The 21910-nt window shown below is 35.2% G+C and overlaps 1 protein-coding gene across 4 annotated transcripts in view; it reads left to right on the forward strand.

The window, feature by feature from the left end:
- Positions 1-2735: 2735 nt before the first annotated feature.
- Positions 2736-21910, forward strand: part of Sntg1 (syntrophin gamma 1) — an 828698-nt gene continuing 809523 nt past the window's right edge. The window contains exons 1-2 of one of the 4 annotated variants that reach the window (XM_058574017.1): positions 2747-2963; positions 3438-4162. The gene's annotated coding sequence lies outside the window, so the exon portion shown is untranslated. Of the gene's footprint in view, positions 4163-21910 lie in introns of all 4 variants that reach the window. The other 3 variants (XM_058574019.1, XM_058574018.1, XM_046428541.2) reach the window with 3 other exon arrangements.

Raw genomic sequence — 21910 nt, forward strand, 5'->3', positions numbered from 1 at the left:
ATGACCCCATTTTAAAATATGAAACATGAAATGAAGCACAGAAATAATTAGGAATATGCTAATCAAAAAAGAAACCCCTAAATTACATATCCAGTTTTATAACTATGGTGTAGTAATAAGCACGGAGGCTACTATTTTATAGATGATGATATCAATTTTTATAGAAACATACAAGATATATTAAGTTTTTCATATATTTTTTTCTCACATATGACAATTCAGTGAGGTTAGAAATTATATTAGCACTATTTTATATACAGTAAAAAGATGACTTCAACTGGTTTGGAGGCTTATGGAAGTTTCAGTCAATATTGGGGTTTTGCTTTGCACTGAGAACTCCCTCCCTCAAAGTACTTCAAATTGTTTCAAAATGTGCCCAAATCTAATGTTTTCTAAGATTTCTACACTGTGGAGGGTGGGCTGAGTGATGATTCTATTATAGTTTTATAAACCTAGAGGGACTGAAAGACCTGGTTTGGACTCACAGGTTATTACAGTTTCTTGTGAATATAATTCATACATTGCTTTGATGATTCTCATTCATCTTTTACTATGCTTACATCTTTAAATCGTAGTAACTTAAGAATAAAATCACATTTTAAATAAATTTTTACAAATCTGATCCAAAGGTAAAAATTCTTAAAATATTTCTTCAATTCACCTCAGTTTTTCTGTCCCCTTTTGTTTTGTTATACTTCATTTATATGCATTTGTAGCATCAGATGTTAGACTGCATTTGATGTTCATCACCTTAATTTCCATAACTGGTTACACAACTTGATGAGGAAAAATATGGAGTGGATTTGCTTCTTCAAGAAAAGACATCAAACTAACATAATCTGTTAGTTCTGACAGCTCAAATTAATCAACCCTTTCTCTTTTTTTTTTTTCTTTCTTTTCCTGGCAGGAGAGAAGGAAGGGGGGAGGGGAGGGGGAGGAGGAGGGAGGGAGAGGGGAGATACATTAGTGTCAATCAGTGCTCAGAAAGATGGAAAAATCTGTTCCTCTAGGTCTGAATAATCAAGTGCATATGTTTTTAATTAGCAACATCTTTGTACTCTGTGCCACATTTAAATGAATCCCTTTTATTTGGTGTGTTATTTTCTGTGATTATTCCTGTCCCTACATGTCCAGAGAAAATAATGTAAAGTCAATTAAATCAAACTGAAATAACCATCGAATTCAATACATTAGAGCAAAAACTCTTTGCTGACAGGGAATAATGGCACCAGAAGGAGTTTAACTCGCAAGCAGGCTTGTTTTCCTTCTCCAACAAAATCTGGGTACTTTTTGAAACTTATTTGTACGGATGACACATACTTGTTCATGCAGATGCAAGAAACATGTTTGTCTGAATTTTGTGGAAGGAAAAGGGAAACTTTATTTACTATGATCTTGGGCAATTTCTTTTCGCAGAAGTGGAAAACAACACATTCCCTTCAAACATCAGCCTCCAGTAGCAAATAGCCTATTTTTGGCCTGTGTATCTCAGTGAGGTTATAAGTCTTCCCTAGATGTGATTTTAGAGACTCACTCACATCTTTTAACAGTGCCCCTGTTCAAAAGGACTGTTGGAGAAAGTTAATCAGGGGCTTCCTTTCCCTGTGAGTATTTCCTGCGTCTGCAGCTCCACACAGCGTCTGCTGCCTGAAATGAGTCCAACACTGACTATGGCCTCTTCCAGCCAGAGCCTGGGAGTGAGCAGCGATGACCCCAGGGAAATAAAGACATCGCTGCTGCAGGAACTAGATCAAAGTCCGCCGGAAACGTGGATTCTTCCTGGGAGTACATTAGCTGCGCGTTTGGTTTACCTTCTTGAATGAATTCCAACTTAAGTTTCTCCCCAAAAGAACCACCTTGAACTCCCCTGACTGCTGCGGACTTGCGCGGTTTCCCTCAGCTTTCTCTTGCTCCGCAGGCACCTTGGAGAGGGCACTGCCTCCAGGAGGCGGAGATCATCCCACCCAGAACGGACAGTTCCAGATCGGCCCCTGCACGCTCTAATCCTTGATGGAAACACGGGAAGAGAGCACCTCATCTAGTCTACGACTCCCCTCCACTGTCACGATCCGAGGAAGAAGAACCTCAGAAAGTGCTTGGGAAAGGAGGCCACAAGCAGACATTAGCCTCATCCTACTGCCCAAGAAAGATCAGTGACGCCTCCCCTCTCCACCCACTTTCTTGCCCCTAGCCAGTCTCTACCAATTTCCCCTTAAGTCTATTAACAACCTCCTGGTGCAGAAAACTGCACTGCACAAGTTCTGTGTCTGAAGAAGTGGGCTGGACTTCCCTTCCTGGCTAGTCTTCCCTCTTGAGCAGTACATAGTTTTGAGGGTCCGCGTGGACGTGATTTTTGAACAATTTTCCGACAGTTTCCACGTTGTGTATTTCAATCTCCCATCTCACTCCACTCCTGTAGGCACCCTTTGCCAAGTGCGGATGGCAGAACCCTTAGAGATCGCCTTCGCCTTCAGGACAACCCACTCAAACCTGGCTCAGTGTCAACTGGTTGCCAAGAACGAGGGGAACGGGCAGAAGTGGGGGTCTGTGCCGAGCAGGAGAGAAGAGCCTGTGGGGACTGAGCAGGGCTCAGACTCCGGAGTGGAGAGGCAAAAAGGCCGCCGCGCGCGAGGAAAAGAAAGGGAAGGAGCTGAAAACCTAGGCAAAAAGGGCCCGGTGTGTTGGGCTTTTTTTTCCTGGTTTTAAAAAGACAGGGATGCTCTAGTGCTCCCGCTGACTTTATGCATTCCTCTAATCCCATCCTTTGTGCAATAAGCCGCTTCCGCCCCCCTGCACGAGCTTGGGCTGTGGGCGGCTGCTAGCACTGCCCTGGGAATGCAGCCCCCGGAGACTCCCGCTCGCTCACCGAGCCCAGCGCTGACACTCACAGGGACCTTCGTCCACAGGATCTTCTTAGCTGCTCTACCGCGATTCTGAACCAATTTGGCAGCGTTTTAAAAAAGGTAGCAAAGCCGAGAAGCGTTTCTTTTTCATTCTTTCGTCCTGTGTCTTTTTATTTTCCAACAATAACCTGTCGTTCGTTTGTCTGTGTAGGATCTAAGAATCTTTACTGTGCATAACCTAGGAATTTCAAATAGGCTTCCCAAAATTTAAATGCCCCCCCACCTCAACAATTGGTAAGCAAGATTTCAGAGTCTTCCAAAATAGCCCTTTTCATCTTATGTAATTAAAGACCCACGAGCTTTCAAAGAAGCTCTGGATTTTCCACAGTGCACCACAATCCCCCCCCCCCATTTCTCTCTCTCTCTCTCTCTCTCTCTCTCTCTCTCTCTCTCTCTCTCTCTCGTGCGCGCGTGTATGTGCGCGCGCGTGTTCGTGCGTTCTCTTTCATTTCTACCATTAGGAAACTCGTTCAGGGCCACTGAAAAGTCAGGAGAGGCTCAGATCTTATTCCTCATGGATTCCTGCCTTTCCAGAAACGCTGCCATCAAATAAGTATGAAGATATTATTTTGGAGAAACAATCACTCCCCTACCAAAAAATAAAGCGCGAGAGGGGGAAAAAAAGGCGAGGCTGGAAGACAAGGAAGCAGCTTGGGTTCGCTGGTGGAGGAAAGTGCGATCTGGGGTCAGGCTGGGGGTTCCAGTCCCTTACTTCAGCACCGGAGGGGATGGACAGCGTCTCCGGACTGGGCTGCAGCTACAGGGACCAAACTGCGCTGCTGCTGCAGCCGCCTCCGCTGTCCTTGCCGCCACTGTCGTCGCCACGGGCAGCTGAGCACCCTGCTCCTCGCAGCTAAAAGGCGGTGCCTCCTAATACCCCCCTGCCTCCCTGTCCCTTTCCTTGATGGACGAAAAATAACCCTCCCTACTCTACTGCTACACCTAGGGAGAGGGCTCTGAGGAGTACTCAGGCTCCACAGTTAAACTCTCAGCCACAACTTCAGGAATAATTTTTCTGTAGGGGAGGTAGAAGGAATGCAGGCTGAAGAGTGAAGTTCAAGTTCTTAGAAGCACTGAGAAATCATGGGCACTGCAGTAGGGGCTGAAATACTCAAAGGCCCACAGTTCATGAAATAAGCAGGATGTTCCTGAGCGGATCGTAACTCTTTTGGAAATAGCTTTGTGAGAGGAGGCTGGAGATCTACTCAAAACCTCACGTTAGAGAAACTGAAGACACATCTATTTCCGCTACTTAGCAGGTAAGTGGTAATACTATTATTTATGGCTTTTTATTACTATAATGACTTTCCCCAAGGTTTTACAGAAAGAACATGAACAGTATTTTTTCTTGTGAATTAAGGTAAAGATAAATAATTCTGTTCCATAGAAAGTTGTTATTTCTAGTTCATGATGTTAGAAAATCTCTTGCTTAATAAAACTGTCAGATGTTTTTGAAGTATCTCCTGTGACAATAGTAAAAATATTATGTAGTTGGCTAACATTTTTAAAGTAAGCTTTTAGTTGGACACTTTTCTTATTGCTTATCTAATATCTGCTTGGATTTATGTATATCTTGCTCATTTTTTTTTCTTCAATAGTAATGTAAACTGCTATCTTGCAAGAGAATGTTTCTGGTCCTATGCATGGCCTTAAAAGTGATTCTGCCTGTGTCACATAGTGTGCAAGACTCAAAAAAAAGTTGAAGTAGAGATGGTTTAAATACCCTTTCTAATATATTTTTTTATGGTAACAATTTGCCAAGCCATTTACAAGCAGAAAAATATGTATACAGAGGCATCTCATTCCTCTATGTATCCAAACCCACAAGCACACCTACACCTGTAGAATTTTACCTAAGGAAACATGCATGTATTTGCTCAGCATCCTCTCCAGTCTTTTAGATCTTAAAACCAGACCCAATAGAAAGCAGAAAATGAGAAGCTTTATTGTGTCTCTTTAGAAGAGCTGGGTTTTGACAGAATTCTGAATTCTTAGCTCTATAAAATACATTGGTTACTGAAATCCAGAAAGTGAGAGAGGTCAATAGGTTCTTAACAAACCATAAACTTTAGAGTGCTAATTACATCCTTTTTTTTCTCTTGATTCTTATTTCTAGAATCTTCCTTTGGTGCTTTAAAGTGACAATCTTTCACAGTGACCTTGATAAGCATTCTGCTTTAATAAAAAGGGCTCACTGGGTAAAAGCAGTTATACAAATTTATAGCCCATGCCTGACATTTCAGAAAGAACTCGATTAATTCCAATGAGCATGTTCAGCTCAGTGCCCAGAGCTGACTTACAAGAATGGACTTTCACAATCATGTAAATACATGTAACAGTATATGCATAACCAAGTGTTTAGAAAGAGTTTGCCTCTTTGAAAAAACTACAGGAGTTCTCAAGGTTCTTCTCTTAATTTTATAGGCCTTATAAGACGGATAATAAACTACTTCTCTAATGCATTCATAGACTTACTCTCTCAGTTTTAACATAAATATTCTCTAAGACAGTTACGATGATATTTGTGGGTGGACTGATGGTCCCTTGTTTTGCATTGGCTTAGAGTAACAATTACACTCTGAGGAAAAATCATTCTTGACTGTCACTTACCACTTACCATGAACCTGCTTGCTTAGCAGAAAGGGAACAGAGGCATTTATGTCACCGAGTTCCTTGGGGGCTCTTTTGCCCTAGATAGGTCAGAAATGATTATCTGAGGAGCAGAAAGATGTATCATTGATTTAGATTTCTACAATGTGCTCCTAACACAATCCAATTTTTTTTTTTCAATCCGTGGGATGGAAGTGAAATTACCACATGGAAGACTTAATCACATTTTTAGAAGAGTTACAGCATGTGGTTACACTATTATTTTGGTTGTCAATTAATTATCAGAGTTGGACTCCCCTGGTCAGTGGAGCATAAAATGAAATCAGGGAATGTGTTCCAGAATACATGCCTATGGGTATATGGACGCAGTTCCCTTCTTAGTTGTTGAGGGGGCAGACTTTCTCTATGTGTAGCTGAAACTGTGCAAAGTAAAAGTTACCTTTTCCTAATCCCTTTGGAGATTTGTTCACTGAAATAAATAAATAATTCACTCTTCCTAACTCATGAAAGTGTATAGAAGCCTGTGACTCCTTATCTCTTGGAAAATGCTGTTACGAGATAGAATTTTGTAAAATAACTTAATGCACATCTAAATGCTCATCTCTAATTGCAAAAATAAATAAATAAAGGAGTGAGGGGAAATGGAAACCAATCTTCACTTTGATTTCTCTTGTGTCTAAAGTGAAATCAGCACTTTATTTGGGAACAAGTGCATCCAATTCATTAAATCAATTCCTTTTCCTGGATGGGTATTTTGTCTTATTACTGAAAGAGGATGCATGAGGTCTTTAGGAGGACCAGAGACAATAATAATAATTCAAAGTCACATTCTGCCCCACCCCCCAAAAAAAGTTTTGATGGGTAAGGCTAAGTGTTGTTGAGTGTTGCTTTTATTTGAAACTCTAAAATGTAAAAGGAAATAGAATTATGTGATTGGAAATGTGAAATATTTACAGGAGCAGAGGATAATTAAAATGAGCTCAAGACTCAGTTGATTTACCATTATTCCTTCAACAAGAAATGGAATATGGAGACGGGAAAGGGAAACCTAGCTGGAATCTTTAAATTATAGAATATTATAAAACACTTCTCCATCAACATTTTATGTATACCATCTAAATATTAGCTGAATATTCTAATGTAATTATTAATAACCCTTAATCATCTTAGATTTGAATGCCTATAGATTGTCTTCAGAGTTATTTACTTGGGTTTGAACCAGGTTCAAAATTATTACATAGACTGAAGAAATTCCTTTGGTAATTCACCTTTCCCATTGTTTAAAAGCTGCAAATTCCAGGCAACTAGTTATTCATTTATTCCATCCTATCAAGTACAGCAAAAATCACAACTGAAGAAAATTATATTGTTTACAAGAAATGACCTCTATAGTGATCTCACTACTCAGAAACATCTACAATGATTCATAGGATAGGACTCAAATGAAGAAACACCACTTATTTGCTGTTTTCTCACTGTTTAGCTTAACAGATTGAGCTATACATGAGAGAAACAACTTGCTGCAGTAAAAAACTGTTATGAATCATGATGTACCAAACAAGTATTGCTTGAAAGTCAAATGATCAGGAATCTGTCCCTGTGTGGTGGCACCCCCTATAATACTAGCAATTCTGCAAGCTGAAGCAGGAGGATTGCAGTTTCAAAACCAACCTTAGCAACTTAGCAAGCCCTATCTCAAAATAAAAATAAGAAGGGCTGGAGATGTTGCTCAGTGGTTAAGCATCCCTGTGTCCAATTCCTGGTACAAGAAATAAAGAAGAAAATGAAGGAGATTAGGAATCTCAATCTATTGGTAATCTCAAGCCACTCAAATTAGTGAAATATATATATATATATATATATATATATATATATATATATATAGAGAGAGAGAGAGAGAGAGAGAGAGAGAGAGAGAGAGAGAGAGATTCCTAATCTCCTTCTCCTTCTCCTTCCTTTTCTTCTTTATTTCTTGAACCAGGAATTGGACCCAGGGATACTTAACCATTGAGCAACATCTCCAGCCCTTTATATACTTGAAATAGGGAAACTTTACTAGCCTACTAAGGTGCAAACCTTCACATGCAGATGAACTTACATATTTATGAAAGGAATGAATGATACCTACTTTTTTGACAGTGTTTTGGAAACATAAGTGCCAGTCTATGAGTTATTATAAGAAATTGCCTTTAGTATTTATTCATTCATGGGGAAATTCCCTCCTAATTTCTCTAGGGGAGGCACACCTCTTATTCTTAAGAACTCTTAGTGTAGAGAAAACAATGTTGCTAATAATTATGTTATAATTTTCTTTACATCTTTTCATGCTATAAAAATGTCAAGAGAGGCAGAATGTGGTCTAAAATATTTATTACTTAAAATTGATATGATGTTCTCTATCAATTAGTCAAACCTAGGTCACTATGACCCAAGTTCATTTTAACAACTTTAATTTTGACCTGTGAAGAATCCATCACTGTCTCTGTGTCATAATTTTCTAGTCTATGAAAAGAGGATTAATATCTATCATTAGTGATACTGACAAGAAAGCTCATAGGACTAGTGGAATTTTAAACCCACTATCTGGAAACACATACAGAAAGCATTTTGGGTTTGATTTCTGGCTAGTGGGTATGGAGTAAAACGTGGATACTGTGAGCATTGATTTTATAGGAATAACCTGGAAATGCTTTAAAGATAGAGTATTGATTTAGCACAAACCCTGGGCTCTATTCATACATCTCCACTGGAAATCTCAAGTTAAGTTACATCTTATTCATTCAGATAGAACTTTAGAATCAACTATGATGAATTTTCAGTGTACTTTACTAACATTATGTTGGTATAGATTTCTGGGCTATTACTAAAAATATATTGATGGTATGTTTAAGAAATATAAATTATTGTTTGTTGCTTCAGGCAATTCTGGTAGGGTTTTGTGGTTAAAATATTTGACTATGCTAGAGATAAAAATTATATAATATGGAGTTATATTTCTTAAATTTGTTTTTTGTTTGGCTTTGCTTACTTTAAAAAGAAACCATAAATAAAGAACACTGGAAGAGATTATACTGAGAGAAATCATAAAAAAAATTTCCTGAGACTGAGAAATTCATCTTTCATCATTGTGAAGCTTGTGCCACACAGTGTACACATTCAGAGTGTCAGGAGATCATTTTAGTCTTCATGAATTCGGTCTTCAATTTGTCAGCAAAGCTAAAATAATGGTGTTTATTTGCCAAACAAGAAACAAATCTTTAAATCAATTCAGTTGAATACTTGCTAATTATCACTTCATCAAGACTGATGTACACAATGCATATACTTTTAAAATTAAAATTTGTGAAGTAATTAAAACTGCATTTATATTTAGCAAATACATTACTATTTTCTTAGCATTTTAAATGAATATTTAATATTTTAAAGGAACAAATTCTTACTTGGTAAATAAAACAAATTAACAGAAGACAAGTATCTTTTAGAAATCATACCAGAATTTTCGTAATTCATTTATTTTCTTGGCCCTATAGATAAATCTTTACTGTGTCCATTAGGAATCCAACAAAAACTCATAGGTTTAGTTGAATTTTTCTTGCACTTCTCTCATGACATTCCTTTTATGTTCTCATACTCTCCTGATAGAAAGTAGATGGGAACTAGGAACTAGTTTTCAAGCTAACAGTAAATTTCAATAAGCATGGCTGGGATCAAGTGTTCAATAATGTGTAGATTCCTCAGTGCTTTCTTCATTTTTTCCCCAGAAGAACATTTATTTATTGTTAGTTATTAAATGACTTTTATTAATAGTGAACATTGTTAATTGGTGGTAAACACCTTAATTTTTCCCCATGCTTGTATAAATATATAAAAATTGATTCTGCTATCTTCATGTTTAATCAAGATTTGTCTATAGGATCAATTTCCTCCATCTCCTCATCTGTCATCTTTCCATTCCTCCATTCTCTAATTATATTTCTTTTTCTTCCACAGATCCTCATTCATTCTTGATCAACACTTATTTTTCATATCCATCCCTTTTTTCCCCCAATAGTTCCATTACATGTTTAAGGATTGGCCAAGGGAATATTACACACCAAGACTGGAGCTTAAAGAAAGGCAGATTCCATGGAAACTACATTGACTGAGGGATGCACTGTAATTTTTAAGTTTCGATCCAGGTGTAATATTCAGCAGAAGGTGAATTGCAAGTGAGGAAGGAAGTGACTACAAAATTGTTGAAGAATCTACCAAAGATTTCAAAGTCTTTCAATTTACCTGTTATTGATGGAAAACTCAGCAAATGCAGGTCACTGTCTTATTATCTCTCTTGAGATCTCTTATTTCTAAGGAAAAAAATAATCTTAAAATAAAATGTCCATCCTGTGACTATTGATGTTATTAGTGTACCCAAGCTTCAAGGGTGTCCTTTTGCTTTATTTTTTAAAAAAATGAATAATAGCACATGTTGAAAAAGAATAATATTTAAAAATGAATAACAGAACACCCAAATGGAATAAAAAGTCCAGTAGGACCAAAACACTTTTTCCTATGTAGGGTTTTATTCTATTTTTGGTGTGTGTGTTTTTTTTTTTCTCCCATCAATTCCAAATAATATTTCCTCACTTATTACATGGTAAACTTTTTCCTGTTTAGCTAGAATGTTTACCTTTTGATTTCCTGATCTGTTTTTTTAAAATATATTTTTAATTGTCAATGGACCTTTATATTGCTTATTTACATGTGGTGCTAAGAATTGAACCCAGTGCCTCTCACATGCTAGGCAAGTGCTCTACCTCTGAGCCACAACCCCAGCCCTAGTCTGATTTTAATTCAAAAGAAGAGACACTCCTAAAAACATAACTAATTTAATTGACTTTATTTAACACCCTTGATCATAAATAATAAAACCAAGAAACAATAAATATAATAGGTTACATTTAAAGATAGAATAAGTCAATTATACTTATCTAATTAGTTAATTTCACAACATGTAAGATGTTCATTTTTCTCTTCAAACATATTCTCTACTTAAGAGTTCTTTTTGATTACATAAACATAAACTTTACTTATTATTCACCTAATCAATTTACTTTTTTATTTTCCATTTTGTGTTTTATTTCCAGGAGAGTAAGTTTCTGGGAAGTTTCTTATAAGCTTAAGTTAGAAAATGTAATTGCTATAAAAACTCTTCATACAACATAATAAACACATTCCCAGAAACCTAACTTTCTCTTTTGGTTTCCATCCACAGTATTATTCCCTGCCATCTGGCATTATATTAATGAGTTTTAGAGTCCTACTTGGGTATATTATGTGATTCTCACAACAAGACTAGAAAGCTAACTTTTTTTATTCCTCATATTTTGTAAATAAGATTACTGAAGTCCAGAAAAGTTAAATGGTTTTCTAAGTATTAAGTCTGAATTAAGACTTAATTAAGGGTCAGTGTTTCATAGTTTTATGCTCTTTATAAGAATTTTGGGGAGATGAATAGACTTGTCTCCCCTCTGTTACTTAGTATTACATGCTTCATTTCCACGGACTGTGGTGAAAAATTAAAAAAAAAGATGCTTAGATGCTAGTGATACCAATAAGGAATAAAAGACAGTGGAGGAGTCCAAGTGAATTTGTATGTAGTTTATACACTTGCTAAGTAAATGTTCAAGTGTCCTATCAATGTAAAATAGTCCTTGAAAAAGAAAGTGTGACCTTGGACTTGGGACTTGTCAAATGGACAGCGAAAGGGTGCAAACACCAAATGGTAGATGGAGGAATGAGTTTCATCAACTAGATACACGTAAATCAGAATTATCAAAATGGAGGTTATTGGGGGGGAACTATAGAAAATGTAATAGGTTTTTGAGAAAAAGAAGAAAAACAATTGTTTATGCACATAAATGTATTTCAGAAGGAAAAAAGAACAGGGGAGTAAAGGTCAGAATAGAGTACTTAGAAAACTGTAAGGAGAAAGTAAAACACATGAAATTCTAAACAAACAAAAACTATAGGTGGTTAAACAGGTTGATAGGAGCTCAACTGAATGAAGAATTGAGGTGCCCCGGAGTTTGCTTAAAAGTGGATCCTTGGGCATCATGGAGGCACTAGTTTCTGAAGAATTGTTGAGATAGTCTTCAGACTCTGAGCTCCTCAGAATCAAACCAATGGTGAGATAATAGACCAGATTCATGCTGAGGAGATAGGAAAGAGAAGGAATTTTGTGAAGAAAAGTCCTGCAGGACTGTCTCAGTCCTCTGTGCTGCCCACTCTTCATTTCCAGTGTGCAGTGTCCTTTAGACTTGGTGACATGGCATTTCTGAAAATGTGAAAATTTGTTACATGAAATTGGCTCTGTCTGTGGTGATTGGGTCTGAAGAAAGAAATTGCAATTCATTGTATAGTCAACAGAAAAGACAGATGTAATATTTGAGAAGAGGGTTGTTTAAAGGTTTGATTTCTCTCAGTAGTATGTTCATTTTAAGTGAACCTGTGAAATATACACACTATGTTCAGTAATTCCTCATTTGCTTTAGCCACTGGAAAAATTGACTTTCATCCCCTAGTATTATTAACTTGACCTGAAGGGTTGAAGGAGTCTCAAATAATGATGTCTTTCTTTATTATAGCTTCCTTTCGTACTTTTACCTACACTATTAGCCCTCTCTTCCTTTGTTGTTGTAAAAATTTTCACATTTTTTTCTGAAATAAATTTCTAAATATCAGTAATGAGTACACAAGATCTATAGACCCATCTAGATCTCCTTGGTGCTTTTTTAGCTTTAACAGAGGCTGAGTGACAGAAGACCTACAGAGACAAGTCATTTCCATCTGGACAGCTGTAATTCCTCAAAGATTTCAGGCAAACCTAAATTTGATTTTGTGTGATATTCAAATTCATTTCTCAAACTATCAGATTCTCCAGAAAATTGCCTGGCTTTATCTTGATACTTCAGGAGTAAATTATCTATTTTCTGGAGACCAATTAAGTTTTCTAAAACATCAGTGTGCCATTTAGCAAATTACCAGTGTACTAAAAGGCTCCCCAGTAACCCAAAGGAGTTAATGTACCACCAAACAGTGGGCGATTTATTACCTTGTTGCTGATGGGATCAGACAGTTTAAAGTGTTAATGGAGCTTTTGCAAAGAGTTACTGTGAAACATTGAGTCATTTTTCTATGAGGCTAAACTATGGAGGGTGGGAAGGTATTTATCATGGTGGAGGAGGGTGGGCAAAAGAGGAGAACTACAGTTGAGATGCTCCCACCCTTGAAGATACTTCTGTTAGCCACTGTCTGGAAAGAACATCATCTCTGTACTTGATAATAATAGGCAAATTAGCCACTCATGATCACAAGGAATTATCTGCTTATAGATTTGCATAAAAGTGTTTTTTCAGAAATAATCTTCTCCTTTATTTCTTTATCTTTATTCAGGCCTTTTTTTGTGTATGAAATGGAATAATTTATTCCCACTCAAACTAAAAAAAAATACTTAAATGTAAATGATTGTACTGAATGTAACTTTTTTTGGCTACAACCCTTTCTCATGTTTTATACTACTCAATTGGATAAATCACAGTTATCTCACATTGTATTTAAGGGCAGATGTAGCAATCATGCATGTAAATGGATAAAATTGTTTTGAAATAGGAATTCCTATACATAAAATTCAAAGTATTTTTTTCAAAAATGAAATTTATTCTTACCAACTTTTATTTCTCTGAACGTTTTTGTAAAGAGACTATGTATACATTTATAATTATAGAATAATAAATTAAGTGAAACCTAGAAATTATTTACATTATTTTTACTAGCATATAAGACCTTCAGTAAGCTATTTACTCCTGAACAGAATTAACAACATTGAAAGTGAAATACAGTGTCTTCCTTCAATGTGTCCTTCCAGAATATTTGCATAAACACTTCACTTCAGGGTTCTCAGCTAAGCCAAGTTACTTACTCTTTGTAAGTTTTTCCAAGATTTCATATTAAGAGATTGAATTGTAGGGGCAATATGACACTCAGATAAAAATTTTGAGTATTAATCTGAGCCTATCTAATAAGTCTTCCTTAAGAACATGGAATTTGAACACTTGGACCAAGGCAAATATGTGCCCAAAGGGGGAAAAAGTTTTGGCATCTGATGAATTACTTAGCATTTCTTTTTGTAAGAATAAAAGCTTTCTGGCTTCCAACAAAGAGTTTGTGAGCTGTATGGCAGCGTTTTGAACAAGGAGATCATTTATAAATGCTGTCTTTATATTTAGGAAATGATACGGGATGCAGCTGCAGGTTTTAATGACTTTTAATAAAGTATGTTATAAAGTGAATTAGCAATAAACGTCTAGCAGATGATAATCAAGGCATTATAGAACATCATTAGTTCTATATATTGGATTGTTAAAGCAATACATGTGTTCCTATAATATCAGTGGTTTTGTAATTTTCTAGAGTATTTTGAAGAAAATTTCAAGGCAGAGTAATTTTGGTAAATAGGATTAGTACAACAAATAGATCTGCCAAACCAGTATAGTTTAATATACATAACTGATAAAGTAATAAAGCTGATGCACCCCTAAATTTCAACAATATATAAAATTATGAAATAAGATTCACAGGTAATAACTGAAAATATAATACCTCAGTCACTTTTTTTATTATTTAGTCTTTCAACTATGAAAGATGAATGTACTTTATTGGGAAAAAGTTTATTAGAAAAACCTCCGTTCAACACTTGTCTTCTTGATACTGCCATGACTGTGAATTTCAATGCCAAGTGGCCAGAATACAGATGAACAGAGGTGACGGCTCACAACTCACCAGTTTCTGTTTGTACAGGTATTTTTAAGGCACCACGGTCTGTAGAATATTACAGTATACATTGTCTTTAAACTTATTATGACCCCCAAATTAAAGAAGAAAGAAAGGAATCTAATGAAGAAAAGCAGTGCTCTAATAGAACTATGGAGTTATTGTGAAGAATATTGGAAACATTTTTAACAGACTATAACCTTAGGGAGTCAAATACCAGAAAATGTCTGCAATTTGTTATAAGCTTAAATTTAGTTCATGACTGAGTTGAAATAGAATCATTTAATTAATGATGATAACTCCAAGAATGGTAAAAGAATCTTGAGTAATATTTAATAGGTATCTCTCTTTTTTTAAGAGAGAGAGAGAGAGAGAGAGAGAGAGAGAGAGAGAGAGAGAGAGAGAGAGAGAGAGAGAGAGAGAGAGAGAGAGAGAGAGAGAGAATTTTAATATTTATTTTTTAGTATTTGGCGGACACAACATCTTTGCTTGTATGTGGTGCTGAGGATCGAACCCGGGCGGCACTCATGCCAGAAGAGCGCACCACCGCTTGAGCCACATCCCCAGCCCCTAATAGGTATCTCTTTATGAAATCCTAGCATAGTTCAGGATAAATGAGCAACTGAGACCATTGAGAGACTAGAGAAGGGATAAGGTATATGTTTCCTAAATTCTCAAACAGGCATGGTTGGATTACTGTCATGGGTGCATCTAAGTATAAAAATGTTATTTTCATTTTCAACTTTTTATTTTGAAATAGTTATAGACTCAAAGGAGGTTTTAGAATTTCTCCTGAAATCTAGCTCCCCCTAATAGTAATACCAGCATAATTGTACTACAAAACGAAAGCTGGGAACTGATATAGCTGCAATACTACCAAATAGATCGTAGCTTTCTTTAGCTCTCACCTATTTTTACCTGGACTCATTTGAATGTGTGTGTACTTTGTGTAATTGTGTAATTTGTCCCACTTATAAACTTGTATACCCACCACAACAATCAAGATACACGCTGTATTGTCATTAAAAAAGAAAAAAAAGAACTTTACAATCTGACTTACTCCCCACTTCCTGGAAATCTCTTATCTGTTATTGCCTGTTGCTAAGATTGTGTGATTATGAGAATATTATACAAAGGGCATGGCCTAGTGTCTAGGATTTGATATCAACATTTTTTACAGTTTACTCAGAGTAATGACTTGAGAACCACCCAAGTTTTTACCCGTGTGAGCAGTTTATTCTTTTAAATTGCTGAATAGTTTCCTTGATGTGGATGTGCATGTTTGCCCATATGCTAGTTGAGTTCAATAGTTAGGCTGCTTCTAATTTGGAGAAAATACTAACATTGGGGACTATGTATATCCATGTATAGTAAGTTTGTTATTTACTGTTTAACATCAAAAATAGCTCCCCATGAGTTCTCTTGATTACTTAAAGGATATATTAGCAATCTATGCTGAGAAGGCAGGCCATATAATAGAGAGAACATAAGATTTTGATCAGCCATGTTGTACTTAATTTTAAATACTAATTTCCCATGGACAAATGATGCTCTCATACAAGGTGTTTCTGTTCTATAAACATTAATTTCTGATATGTAATAGTATAAAAATAACATTTTTCTAGGAATGAGTGCAAAATTTAAATGATTTAATGAAGCCCTAGTAAAAATACTAATTTTCTAATATTCTAGTTACCTGTTACATACATGTTTAATTTAATAATTTCCTATATAGTACAAACAAAAAAATGTGAAAATGAGTTCAAAGAAACTTTTCAAAACTGGACTACATATTGTGCCACAAACCAAACTGTTCAAAATTTCAAATGACTAAAAATTTTAAGAATATGAGTTTATATTGATAGATTTTCTCTCTTTTTCTTTTTCTTTTTTTTTTGTGTGTGTACTGAAGTTTTAGCTTAGGGCTTCATGCCCTCATAATGGATATTTAATTAAAAATAAATTAGCAAAAATAACTAGTGTGTTTTCTAGAAAAAAAAATGGACATTCACATGAAAAACATAAAAAAATAAATAAATTCTAAACAGACTTGCACGCAATGTATCATCAAACTAGATGTAAAATTCAAAACTAGCAGACTCCTTCAAAATAAAACAAGAGAAAATACAGATAGATGACCATGGATGTGGCAATGACTTTTAGACATAACACAAAAGGCACAATTAAAAAAAAAAAAAAAAAAACATCAAGAGAAAAAGAGAAACCAGGTATGGGAGAAAATATTTGCGAAAGATACATTTGATAAAAGGACTGTCATTCAAAATATAATAGAAAGCCTAATATGTAACAATAAGGAAATGAACAGCTCAATTGAAATTTATGTAAAAGTTCAAACACATTCTCAAAAGATAAGCATACAAATTTCTCAACACCATATAAGTTAGAAAAACAATTAGAATTGCAAATTAAAACAATGAAATGCCAATACAACCCCCCCCCACACACACACACACACAAAATACAAAAATAGAATGGCCTAAATCCAATATACTAACAAAACCAAATGCTTAAGAGAATGTGAAAAACTAGAAATTTTTATTTATTGGTGAAGGGAATGCAAAATGGTAGAATTGCTTGGAAGACAGTGTGGCAGTTTTTTTTTTTTTTTTCTAAGTCTAATCATACTTTTACCATAAGATCTGACAATCATATAACTCATCATCAATCCAAATGAGTTGCAAACTTATGTGCACACAAACTTGCACAGGGACATATATTGCAGGTTTATTTAAACTGCCAAACTTGGCAGCAACCAAGATATCTTTTAGTAGGTAAAACTATGTCATATCCAAAGTAATACTATTTAGTACTTGGGGAATTATTAAAAAAAAAAAAAAACAAGCTATCAAACTGAAAATACAGAGGTTCCTTAGGTATAATTTACTTAGGGAAAGAAGCCCATCTGGAAAGGCTACATTCTGAATAATTGTAACTCTCTGATAATCTGGAAAAGGAAAAACTATGGAGACAGTAGAAACATGAGTGAGTGTTTGCCAGGGCTTGAGAGAAGTGGGGATGGAATAGACAAACCACAGGGGATTTTTGTGGGAAGTGAAACTATTGTGGATGAACCTGGAATGATAGACATTATATATATATATATATATATATATATATATACATGTCATTATATATATTTTTTAAATCCATAGAATGTACAACACCATCGTTGAACCCTAAAGGAAAGTAAACTTTGAGAGACAATGATGTGTGAGTGGAGGTTCATCAGTTGTAACAAGTGTGCCCCTCTGGTGGGTGTTGTTTATTTTGGGGGTGTTGTTAGTGTGTGGGTAGGGGGCAGGAAGTATATGGGAACTGTTTAATTTTTGTGAACATAAAAATGCTGTTAAAATGAAGTGCATTTAATTTTTTTTTTAAATCTAAGAAACTCCACACATTTGTAAATGAAGAAATATTTTTCCCACCATATAAAGATCCAAAAGATAAATTTAAGGGATATTTATAAAACACTTTAAACAGCAATAATAAATTGTAGGATATTTAGATAGCTTAAGCCTAATTCTGTAGCTTTAAATATATGTTTAGAAAGGAACAAAGGGTAAAAATAACTATACTAGCAGCTATAATAAAAATTTTAAGAGAATATAAAATTAATCACAATGGAAATGGAATAAGAACTATAATTAGTGTAAGAAGAGAAATAACGGAAAGAAAATGAAAGCACTATAGTATAGAAAAATCAACAAAGAAAATACTGTTTTTTTTTTCAACAGACTTATAAGTAAGCAATCTCTGATGTGACACTAAAGAAAATAGAGTGATTAATAAGGAGAACCAATATGCCAATGTCTACCGAGGACAAAATTCATTATAAAGCTCACAGTATATTATGAACCACTTTATGTCAATATATTGGAAAGGTTATTTGCAATGTATAAATTTGTAGAAAAATATAATTCACTGGGGAAGAGAACATTGAGTATGTGAATCATTCCTTTCCTGGGGACATAATAAAGGCCTGTGACTCACTCTAATCTCTTCATAAATGTGCACATAGCTGGAGTCTTGATAGATGATACTTGCTAGGAAGAAAGTCCTTTGTCTGTGGAATGCCTGTGAAGGGCTACCTGATTGAGAACTGAACGTTGGAACCCATAGATTGGGATGTTTGGCTCTTTGAAGAATGTCACAGATGCTATACAACTTTCTCAGAGACAGAATGGAAGTATTTTGAAAAGTCCATATGTGCACCCTAAGTAAGGTTGTTCTCTACATGGGAGAGGGTAAGAGAATGGTGCAGAAATTTGGTACCTGGGCAGCCATCCTGAGATAAGCACCTCTCTCCATTGTGTTTCCTGATTACCTGTGTCATCAGCATTATCAAGGAGCTTAACACAGGCTGAAATGCCTAGTCTTGAGTATATGTGTGTATATGTACATAGTATATAACATGTAAATATATGCTTTTCATTACATAACTATCATATGTACAATATATAAGCAAATTATACATCTATATATGGTATGTATAGTGGCTACACACACATATTACAGAAGTCATTATTCTTATTTTTTTTATATTTTGAAAAACTTCCATTTTTAGAAGAGGTTTAAAATAATGATACCAAATACTAACACTCCCATTCTGTTCTTAACATTCTGTAACTTTCTATTGAGGGGGTCTTTTCCAATACAGTAAACTGATGACAAATCATAACAATCAACAGAATTTTCATGGTTAGAAAGATATACAAAAACAACTGTCATTCCTCTCCAGGGTTTGCACATAGGAAAAAAAGTCCTCCAAGTATATATAGATATTAAAATTAATGAGAAAACTCAGCAAAAATGCTAGATGCAATGTGGATATTAAAAAATAAATTTTGTTCTTAGATGATGGTAATAAATACAGTAACCTATCATTAGAAAGTGACACATATCACTGTATACATTTTACTATTACATGACAAATATCAGTGATTAAATAGTAAATTTAAATAAACCATTAAGAAAAACAATCAGAAGCCAATAGAAAAAGAATTTAAATGTTTTACAGTACGCATCACAAAAACATGGCTCACATGCAAATGTGTTCAAATTTATTAATAAATCATTGAAATTAAAAGAAGAATCACAAAAAAACAAGGAGATAAAACAAATTACTAAATACAGCATGATTTGATGAAGGTACAGAACAACAGTCTCTCATACTACAGGTAGGAGTATAAATTGGCATACATTTTGGAAACAGTTTGGCTTCATTTATTGTTTGACTATCCAGTGCTATAGTTTGAATATGGAATGTGTTCCAAAGGCCAATGGAATACAGGACTGTCCTCAGCCCATGGTGCTATTTGGATGTGGTAGACTTTTAGGAAGTGGGGCCACTTGGCAGCTTTTAGGTTATTAAGGTCATGATCTCGAAGGGGATTATGGGTTTCTGGTATCTTTCTCTTCCTGTCTTTACCTTGCTTATCATGAGGCAGATGGTTTTGCTTCATCACACACAGCCCCCAGCCAATTTTGTGTATTGTTGGTTGGAATGTAAAATTCAGCTGCTTTCAGAAACAGTATTGCAGTTCCTCAAATCCTTAATCAAATTGTTAATGCATATGAAATCAACTGCACTCCTGGGTAAATACCCAACAAAATTGAAAACATATATTCACATAAAAACATGTACAGTAATGTTAAAAATCACCAAATATGATGGTTGTATTTATAATAGTTAAAAAGTGGAGGATTGGAGGTATAGCTCAGTGGGGACCACAGGCTCAAAAGCAACAGAGCCAATCAATCATGGACTGTCCCCTCCCAAACTGTGAGCCAAAATAAATCTTTTTTCTTTTTAATTTGTTTATTTGTATTAGTCAGCTTTCTGCTACTGTGATAAAATACCTGAGAAAAATAACTTAGGAGATAAAAGGTTTATTTTGGATGGTAGTTTCAGAGCTTTTAGTCCATGTTGCATTGGCTCCTTCAAAGACACCACCCTTGTGACTTGGCCTTACCTCCTGAAGTTTTCACCACCGCCCAATAGCACCAGTAGCTGGGAACCAAGCCTTCAACACATCAGTCTTTGGGGGCATTACAGATCCAAACTATACATTTGGGGTATTATTTTTTAAACTGACAGATACTTCACTAACTTTTACACAAATCCTAGGAAGCAGGAAATTTACTCTGAAAAACACTTTTACACATATACTCATATATTTCACAAAATATAAAAATAACCAATAAAATTTTATAAATAAATTTAAAAGCACACTAAATAGTAGTATTAGTGGCATGTATTCATGCATTAGGATATTATTATTCAATAGAAATGAAAGAATGATTCTTATATGCTCATCATTACTTAATCTCACCATCATAATAGCAAGTGAGAGCTACAAAATACAAACTATAAAACAAAACACATCATTCCATCCAAGTGAGTTTCCCAAACTGAGAAAACCATATTGTCTTTGGATGAATGAGTAACATTCTGGTTCCCTATTTAGAATGGGGTGGCTTCTGGAAGAATGAAGGAGGGTTCTAAGATTCTGATGATATTCATTATCTTAATTTGGGTAGTCATTACTAGTTGCTAGCTTTAGAAACATGTTAAAGTATACACGTATATTTTACACATTTTGTGCACTTCTGATTTTTAACATCAGAGCAAAAATCAGTTAGTATAATTGAAAACGTCAGTTGGATGGAAGGCATTATGCCTCACCCTTCTGCATCTCATGGCATTCCAAACCCATGTCATGGAAGAGATGAAGACCCCTTGGGTCAACTTTTATCTGAAGTACTGGAGCTTGAGAACCCAGTTTTCCGTTTTAGCTCCTCATACTTTGACTCCTTCATAGTAAGAACTCAACCATATTTGTTCAATGAGTGAATGTCTGCTAATTTAATAAAGAGCAATATATACATAATATTGCTTTACTATCTTTGAAATCCCATTCACTTTTCTTCTAATATTTTATTTGAAAAATTTCAACCTTACAAAAAAAATTGAAAGAACAGTCAAATGCACACCCACAGAATTCTCACATAGACTTATTACTATTTGTTAATATCACTGCCATTCATTGTTGATGCCCAGTGTTGTATGAAGGCACATGTTGTTTTTACCCATCTCAAAGATGTCCTTATTACTACCACTGTCAGAATGTCTTTAATCTACTGATAATTTCTCTTCTCTCCATAGATTTTTAAAGATAAACTGAGCCATAACTCCTAATACATATATTTACCCTTTTAAAGTGTAACGTTTGTGTGTGTGTGTGTGTGTGTGTGTGTGTGTGTGTGTGTGTCTGGAGTTTGAATCCAGGGCTTTGGTGCTCCACCACTGAGCTACATCTCCAACCCTCCATTTATACACTATTATAAATACAACCATCATATTTGGTGATTTTTAATGTTACTGCACACGTTTTTATGTGAATATATGTTTTCTATTTTGTTGGGTATTTACCCAGGAGTGCAATTGCTGGGTCATATGCATTAACAGTTTGATTAAGGATTTGAGAAACTGTAACACTGTTTCTGAAAGCAGCTGCAGTATTTTACATTCCAATCAACAACACACCAATGCTCCAACTTTTCCATAG

Source organism: Marmota monax, unplaced genomic scaffold (genome assembly GCF_021218885.2).
Source record: "Marmota monax isolate L192 unplaced genomic scaffold, Marmota_monax_Labrador192_F-V1.1 WCK01_AAM20220418_F8-fsc00044, whole genome shotgun sequence".
Taxonomy (NCBI): Eukaryota; Metazoa; Chordata; class Mammalia; order Rodentia; family Sciuridae; genus Marmota; species Marmota monax.